A 7,909-nucleotide genomic window follows, 5' to 3' on the forward strand; every position below is an offset into this window, starting at 1 on the left:
TTTTCTCTCTGTTGTTACTGATTCTGTGTATGAATATAACACACTTAGCATGGAAACTTTGGAAAATAGAGAAAAGCATAACCAGGGACCACCTCTGACACCATAAAAAGCCCAGTGATAATCACACTGGAATGCTTTAGCACATTTCTTCCGGTGACTTTACACACATAATTGGGCTTTAAAATGTAAATTTATGACAGCCCATTTAATATACCCATGGTTGTGGGTGTGCAGGTTGTGTTCCTGTTACGAGAAGCCAACAATAGATACCACAACACGTGAGTCCTTGTCTTTATCGCTTTCGCTGCTCCTTTCCTTTTTAACCCCCCAGGTTAACCTCAAATTTGCCATCCCCCTGCCTCCTTCCCCTCAGTGCTGGGATTATAGGCATGTGCCATGGTGCCTGGGTTTTGTTTTGTTTTTTTTTTTTTAATTGTTTTCTTAGTACTGATCTTTGGAAGTAAGATGAATAAGGATCCATTACATTTGTGAATCATAAATTACTCTCCAGATAAACTGCCCAATAACTCTCCGAAAATAGTTTATGCTTTCGTGACAGCGCTGAAGGACCTTAATTCATGTGATTAATGACTGTCTGAAAGCTTTACTTAGGCATAATGTCTTTTAAATTTATGTGTGTACATGTGTGAGTATACACATTTTCGTGCATATGCCCAAAGAGGCCACTGGAAGCCAGAAGAGGATGTCAGATCCCTGGTGGTTGTGAGTCAGAAGCTTAAGTGCTGGGTCCCAAGCTCACGGTACCTGTTTTTAACAGATAGTCACCCTCTCCGGCCCTGTTAAGCATTTAAAAGTACCATTTCCTTTTCAACTGATTGCCTGCAAGTTTTACTTCCTGTATCAATGACAGTAAATATTTTGTTTGTTTGTTTGTTATATGCCAGACAGCACATCATACGCTTTGCTTAAATTTTCCCTGTGAGTTGTCACAATACTTTTATGACATAGATTCTATTATTACTTTCATTTTACAGAAGGGGAAGTGAACCCTTGCAGAAGCCAACTAAGAGACTTGCCCTCGGTCTCAAATGAGGAACCAGAGAGTTGGAAAGGCCAAATAATTCTTTAATGTACCTTTTTTCAGAAAGTCCCTCATCTCATGAGGAACTGTGAAAAAGAAAACAGTAGACGTAGACAAGGTGCCAGCTGGCAGGACATCCTGGACAAGTAATGAAAAGAACCTAGCGTGTTTACAGGTCGGTTACTGCTAAGCATGTTTAAGTTGTAACTTGGGAGATGGCTCAACAGTTAAGAGCACACACCACCCTCCCGGGGGCTCAGATCATCCCAGCACCCATGTTGGACAGTTCACATTACCTGTAACTTCTACTCCTGGAACTATGTAACACGAATAATAAAAACCCAGTGACCGATACTAGGGTTCAAGCTGAAGGTCAGAAAAGCAAAGCAGCAACCACTAAAGAGTCCTTATCTCTACCAAGGCTAAGACCAAAGGGGGGGGGTGATCCTGACCTCGGAGTGACTGCAGATTGCAATGCTCTCCACCAAACCCCTGACTGCAGGAACTCCTGCCTTATTTATATTCCTCTCTAGTTCTGGGATTAAAGGCGTGAGCTCTGTTTCTCTTTTAGACTGATTCACTTTCATGTATTCCGGAGTGGCCTTGAACTCAGGAGATGCATCTGCCTCTGTCTCCCAAGTGTTGGAATTAAAGGTGTGGCCACCACTGCCTGGCCTCTAAGGCTATCTAGTGGCTCCGGTGTGTGGCTAAGTAGTGGCTTGGCTCTTAACTCAGTGTGTGACTAGTAGCTTAGCTCTGCACCCTGATCTTCATGCAAGCTTTTATTTGTTAGATTACAAACAAAATATCACTACACACTCAACTAGACACCTTCTCCCAACCTCTGCAAGTACTGCACTTACACGACGCACCTATCCAAAAGTGCTCGTGCATGCACACGTGTGCACACACACACACACATGCACACACACACTACATATACATACATACATACATACATACGAGAGAATGCAAGGCCCGGACAGACAGACAGAGGCCCTCACCTGAAGCTGGCCATGCCTGTGAGGCTTTCAACCTCCAAAGCTGGGAGAAAATAACTTTAAGCCACACAGTCCAGTCCAGCATTTTGCTGCAGTAGCTAAGGCAGTCTCTAAGTTTTTCAGGAAGAATGGCAAAGGACTTCCCCATGGTGGTTCAACTTGACTTTAACCGTTTCTAAGGTCATTGAATGTTAACAGTCCTGGGTCATAATTCTGAGTGTGTAATACTGGGGTTCGAACCCAGGACCTGTGTGAGCTGTCCAAGTGTTCCATACCACTCAGCTACAGCTCCGGTCCCTTTCTGTTTTTGCTTTGAGACAGGATCTCACCCAGTTGCTTTGAACTCCCCATGCTAACCCAAGCAGGCCTCACACTTGGGATTCTACTGCCGCAGCCTCTTGAATAGCTCTGCTCAATATTTCATAAATATTTTCATAGGCAATTGCTTTTATTAAAGCGTTTGGGGCTGGGGTTGATAGCACTCGGTCGGTAAAGCGCTTGCCGAACAAGCATGAGGAACTCTGTGCCATCCCAGGAGACACATAGAATGCCGTGTGGCTTGCACTCACAATCTCAGCACGGGACACACAGACACAGGTGGACCCCTGGGTCTCCCTGACTGACCAGCCTGCCCCAACCATTATGCCCTGGGGCTCAGTGGCAGACTCTCAGAAAACAAGACGAAGGGGCTAGGAGGGTGGCTCAGCACTTAGGAGCACTCGCTCTTGCAAAGGGCCAGGCTTTGCCCCCCAGCACTAAACAGCTGGTCATAACTCCAGTCCAAGGGATCCAGAGCCTTCGCCGGAATAGGCTCGCACCCAGTTCATGGCCACACTCTCAGGCAAAGCACATCCCTATATACAAAAACACACACATCATTACAAAAGAAAAAGATGGATCGCTCCTGAGGCATGACACCCAGGTTGACTTCTGGCCTCCATACGCACACGTGTGTACATAAACATGAACACACATACATTCAGAGAGGGAGGGAGGAGGAAGAGAGGCAGAGACAGAGAGAAGTGAAAGCCAGTGTCTCCTAGGCTTAATTCATTTTTAAAAATGTTTGTGTTTGTTGGGGGTAGAGATGTAGCTGAGCTGATGCGTTGCTCACTCAGCACACATAAACCCTGGGTTTGATTTGTAGCCCTGCACAACCCTGGCGTGGTGGCACACGCTTGCTTTTTGTTTTGTTTTGTTTTAGGGGAGATTTCTATTGTCCTTAGATAATATTATTTCCTATCTAGAAGTGCCAAAGTATTTACGAATTATCAGGCTTATCAAGAGAGGTTAACAAATTTTGTATATTGGAGTGATATTTTTAAAAGTCATTTGCCATTTTTTTTTTTTTTGTTGTTGTTTAAATCTGAAACAAGGTTGTTTCCCATGTCAATCCCAGTTCCCTCACCCTCCCATCCTCCCCTATCACCCCCACAAAATTCCAGCCCATCCCCTTTCTGCTCCCCAGGGAGGGTGAGGCCTTCCATAGGGAGTCTTCAAAGTCTGTCACATCATTTGGGGCAGGGCCCATGTGTCTAGGCTGAGAGAGTATCCCTCTATGTGGAATGGGCTCCCAAAGTCCATCTGTGCACTAGGGATAAATACTGATCCATTACCAGAGGCCCCATAGACTGCCCAGTCCTCCTAACACCACATTCAGGAGGTCTGGGTCGGTCCTATGCTGGTTTCCCAGCTATCAGTCTGGGGGTGAGGGGGGACACACACACTTGTAATCCCAGCAGGAGGCAGGAGAATCAAGAAGTTCAGGGTGACCCTTAGCTGTACAGTGAGTCTGTAGCCAGCCTGGGCCCAACGGTGGGGAAATATTTGCTGGGTAAATTGAGCAGTTCGCGGAAGATCTTGGACGGTGGGCATTTATCCAAAGAGGTTGAATTCACACATCGTGGTCTGGAAGATGCTTCTTACAGCGAAGCTCCCCTCTGAAGGTAACTGGCCTCAGCTTCCTTTCCCGTGAACCTGCCGACTCTTCTTTGTAACCGTGGGGCAGCTACAGCCAGTTCTACGGGCTGCTGCCCCTCCCCCACCCCCACTGGCCAAGTGGCGCGTTTGTAGCTGTTCAAATCAGCATTGCTGTATCAGGAAGCGTCAGAAGCAGCAGAGAGCTGCACCTCACATCAGCATGGCCCTGAAGAACTCCAGAAGCCCAGGAGCCTGGAAATCCAGAAGCCCAGGAGTTTAGACACCAAGAGCCAGGAACCGGGAAGCTCAGTGGTCCAGAGACCAGGAAGACTCTAAGGCCCAAGCCAGGATCCTGGCTCAGCAAGTCCACTAAGCACTGTGGGAACATCCAGGGCACTTAAACTCACACAACCTTTCCTCTTCCTTTCTTTGTGCCAGAGGCATGATTTTTATCACCACAAACTAGGAAACAACGCGTTAAAAAAAATAAATAAATAAAATAAAATAAAAAGCCTGCCACAGCGCCAACTGTCAGAAAGGCTGCCTGGGCCTAATTATGGCTAAATTTTAAATATCAGTTTTGACAGGAGGTTTCCAAAATTTAAGTGGAAAATGCTGTGGCCGATGGCCAAGTAGTCCAATTACTCAGGATATTTTGGGAGTGCGTTTTTTAAAAAGAGACATAAAATGGATCTTTCGGCTGGGCCCAGTGCACGACTGTGATTCCAGCATTGGGAAGCAGAGATGGTCGGCCACCACTGCATAGCAAATCTGAGACCAGCCTGGGTTACATTACAAAAGGAAAGGTTTGTAATGCGCCCAATTTCAACGTTCTCTTCTATGCTTTACAGCATTATTTAATTTCTTTCATGTAAAAACATTGTGAAATTTTCATGGGGCAATGTGCGTGGAACATTTGGAAGAGGGCAGGTGTTTAGAAAGCTTTGTTTGTCATCTCTATGCTTATTATTATTAAATGTAGCAACTTAAAGACTCGAATTTACTATCTCGTTTCTGGGGATCACAAAGTAGCTTTTGCAGAGGTGGTTCCGGCTCAAGTCATGTGAGGTTGTTGTAGTCAGCTGGGGACTTGAGTCTGCGGTCTTGCCAGGCCTGAACTGGGCGGAGACCAGGCTTACTCATGCGGGGAGGGGAAAGCCTTAGCTACGGACAGGGCAGAAACATCTACTCTTCAAGGCAACATCCCCACAGCCCCCACACAGCTCAGCGAAGCGAGTTTCCCAGAGCAAAGAATTCAAAAGGACCAAAGACCAAAGCCAAGGTCTTACCACTTTGTCTCAGAAGCGACAGGTCACCTGTGCCTTTGGTCACACAGGTGGCTTTGGTCCAAAATGGTGCAAAGCTACACCAGGGCTTCTGCTCCAGAAGCAGGAACCACTCGGAGGCCATCTTGAAGGCTCCTGGCTACACGCTGCTTACTGTAATTCTTGTTTGAATTAGGGTTTCTGGCCCCAACCACTAGCATTTCTCATTTGGAAGTACTGCAGTAGCTACCAAAACAGACAGGTAAATTATCCAGCAGATGCCTACATCGTAACTCAGCGGGCCAGCAAATTGAGGAAACAAAAAACTTAGGAGAACATTTTAGGTTTGGTGTTTCGGTGGGTTTTCGTTGTTGTTTGTTTGTTTTTTGTTTTGTGAGTATTGAAACCATTACTCTGGAAAAATCAGAGTTTTGGATGCTTAAGTGTTGTTGCTGTCGCTGTCTGAGGTTGTATGAGGGTTGTTTGGTAGAGCCTCCCTATGCGGCCCTGACAGGCTGGCCTCTCCCTCCGGATTGTTGGCAGGAGAGGTGTGCTCCACTCAACTCCACTGCTCCTGGCTGGCTGGCTGGCTGGCTGGCTGGCTGCTTTTTGAGACAGGGTCTCCCTATGTAGCCTTGGCTAGTCTGGAACTCACTCTTTAGACCAGGTTGGCCTCAAACTCAGAGATCTACCCCCCCTGCCAGCTTCCTGAGTGCTGGGATTAAAGGCACGTGTTACCATGCCCGATGGTCTTAGTCATTTATAAATAGTTTGGCCTGGAGAGATGGCTCCGCCATTAAAAGTACTGGCTACCCTTCCAGAGGTCTTGATTCCCAGCACCCACATGGTGGCTCACCACAGTCTGTACATGTAGTTCCATAGGATCTGATGCCTCTTGAGGTATGCAGACATGATACCCATATATATAAACAAATACATCTTTTTGTTGTTGTTTTGTTCATTTGTTTGTTTGTTTGGGGTTTGAGGGGGTTGTTTGGTTTTTTGGCTTTTCATGACAGGGTTTCTCCTGGGTATCCCTAGCTGTCCTGGAACTTGCTCTGTAGACCAGGCTGTCCTTGAACTCACAGAGATCTGCCTCTGCCTCTCTCCCAAGTGTTGAGACTAAAGGCATGCACCACCACTGCATAAATTCTTTTTTTTTTTTAAGGCTTTCTTTGCTTTCTTTATTTGTATTTATGTTTGTTGTGAGGCATTGCTTGTTTTAGTTTGGATCTTTAGGGGTTTTGAAACAGGGTCTTATGAATTTCAGCTTAGCCTCAAACTGGTTGTACCAAGGATGACCTTGAACTCCCAAGTGCTGAGATGCAATGCCACTAAACTGTATTTTTCAGGACGCCTTTAGGTATGCAACTAAACTGAGTAAAAGCTTCATTCTGTACCTTTATCTCAGCTACGTATGTAGCAGAAAGTGCCTTTGGCTTTCTTGGTTAGGGCCTTGATGGGGTCCACACTTTGGGAGTTGCTGTTCTCGAGGCAAATTCTAAAAACATCTTTCTGTTGCCCAGTTTTAGCGCCTGACCCATGACTACTCCTGTCTGTCTTTCTCTTCTTGCTGCAGCTAATCCCCTATAAAAGAGCATCTGTGGAGGCCAGTCCCTTGCAGAGGACCTGGGTTCTTTTCCCAGAACCTACATAGTACCTTACTGACCAGTAACTCCAGCTCCAGGGATCCAGTGTCCTTGTCTGGCCTCTACAGACCCGAGGCACACTTGCAGTGTACTTACATATGTGCAGGCAAAGCACTCAGACGTGTAAAATAAAAATAAATCTTTTTCAAAATTACACATAAAAGCTTCCCTCCAGAGGTGAAAGATAACTTAAACACCCTTTGGGAAATGTTTTGTGAATTTGTATGTGTCTCTCCCCTCCCCTCTCTGTCTCTCTCTCTCTCTCTCTCTCTGTGTCTGTCTGTCTGTCTTTTTGTCTCTCTCTCTCTCTCTCACACACACACACACACAGTTTGCACCTTGCTTTTTCAACTACCAAAATACCTTAGAATCCTTTCCTCATTAACATATAGATCTAACAACTGAGAATAAAACTAACATAGTCAAGAACCAAGAAATTGCATTTATTCAGAGCTACTTGAATCCTGGAAATCACAAATTCGTGGTTCTCTCTGAAGTCTTACAGAGTGGCAGCTGTGTTTACGGCCCTGGACCGCAAGGAACTGAGACCAGTTCTGGGGAAGTGAGGGCATCTTGTAGGAAGGGGTTAATCGAGGTCTCGGTTTCTGGGTAATTCGGAGAAAGGGGCAGGAAAGATCAACACTGAATGAAGAATGCTCCCGGAAAATGCTGCTTGCTCAGCCCCACAGGTCAGCCTGAACGTGAGTGTGAGGACAAGCGCAGTTCACAGGTCTGCGTGGAAGGAAGTGTCTGCTGAGCACTTGCTAACAATGACCTCCTGACTCTTTGCTAAGTGCCCTGAGCCAGAGCTGCCCCGTTCTGGTTGTTGCGTTCCCTGCCAAGTCATCATCATTCTTTAAAGCCCTGCAGGATTCTATAATTATAACTCTACCGTAGACTACGTCATCGTTTATTCAACCAGTCGCCCTTGGGTGGATAATTAGGCTGTGCCCTTTGTTTTTGTCTGGTACAAAGGACAATGAATAACAATCTATATAGCTCTGAGTATAAAGCAGAAATATGCTGGGTAAA

The sequence above is a fragment of the Phodopus roborovskii genome, unplaced genomic scaffold (genome assembly GCF_943737965.1).
Source record: "Phodopus roborovskii unplaced genomic scaffold, PHOROB, whole genome shotgun sequence".
Classification (NCBI taxonomy): Eukaryota; Metazoa; Chordata; class Mammalia; order Rodentia; family Cricetidae; genus Phodopus; species Phodopus roborovskii.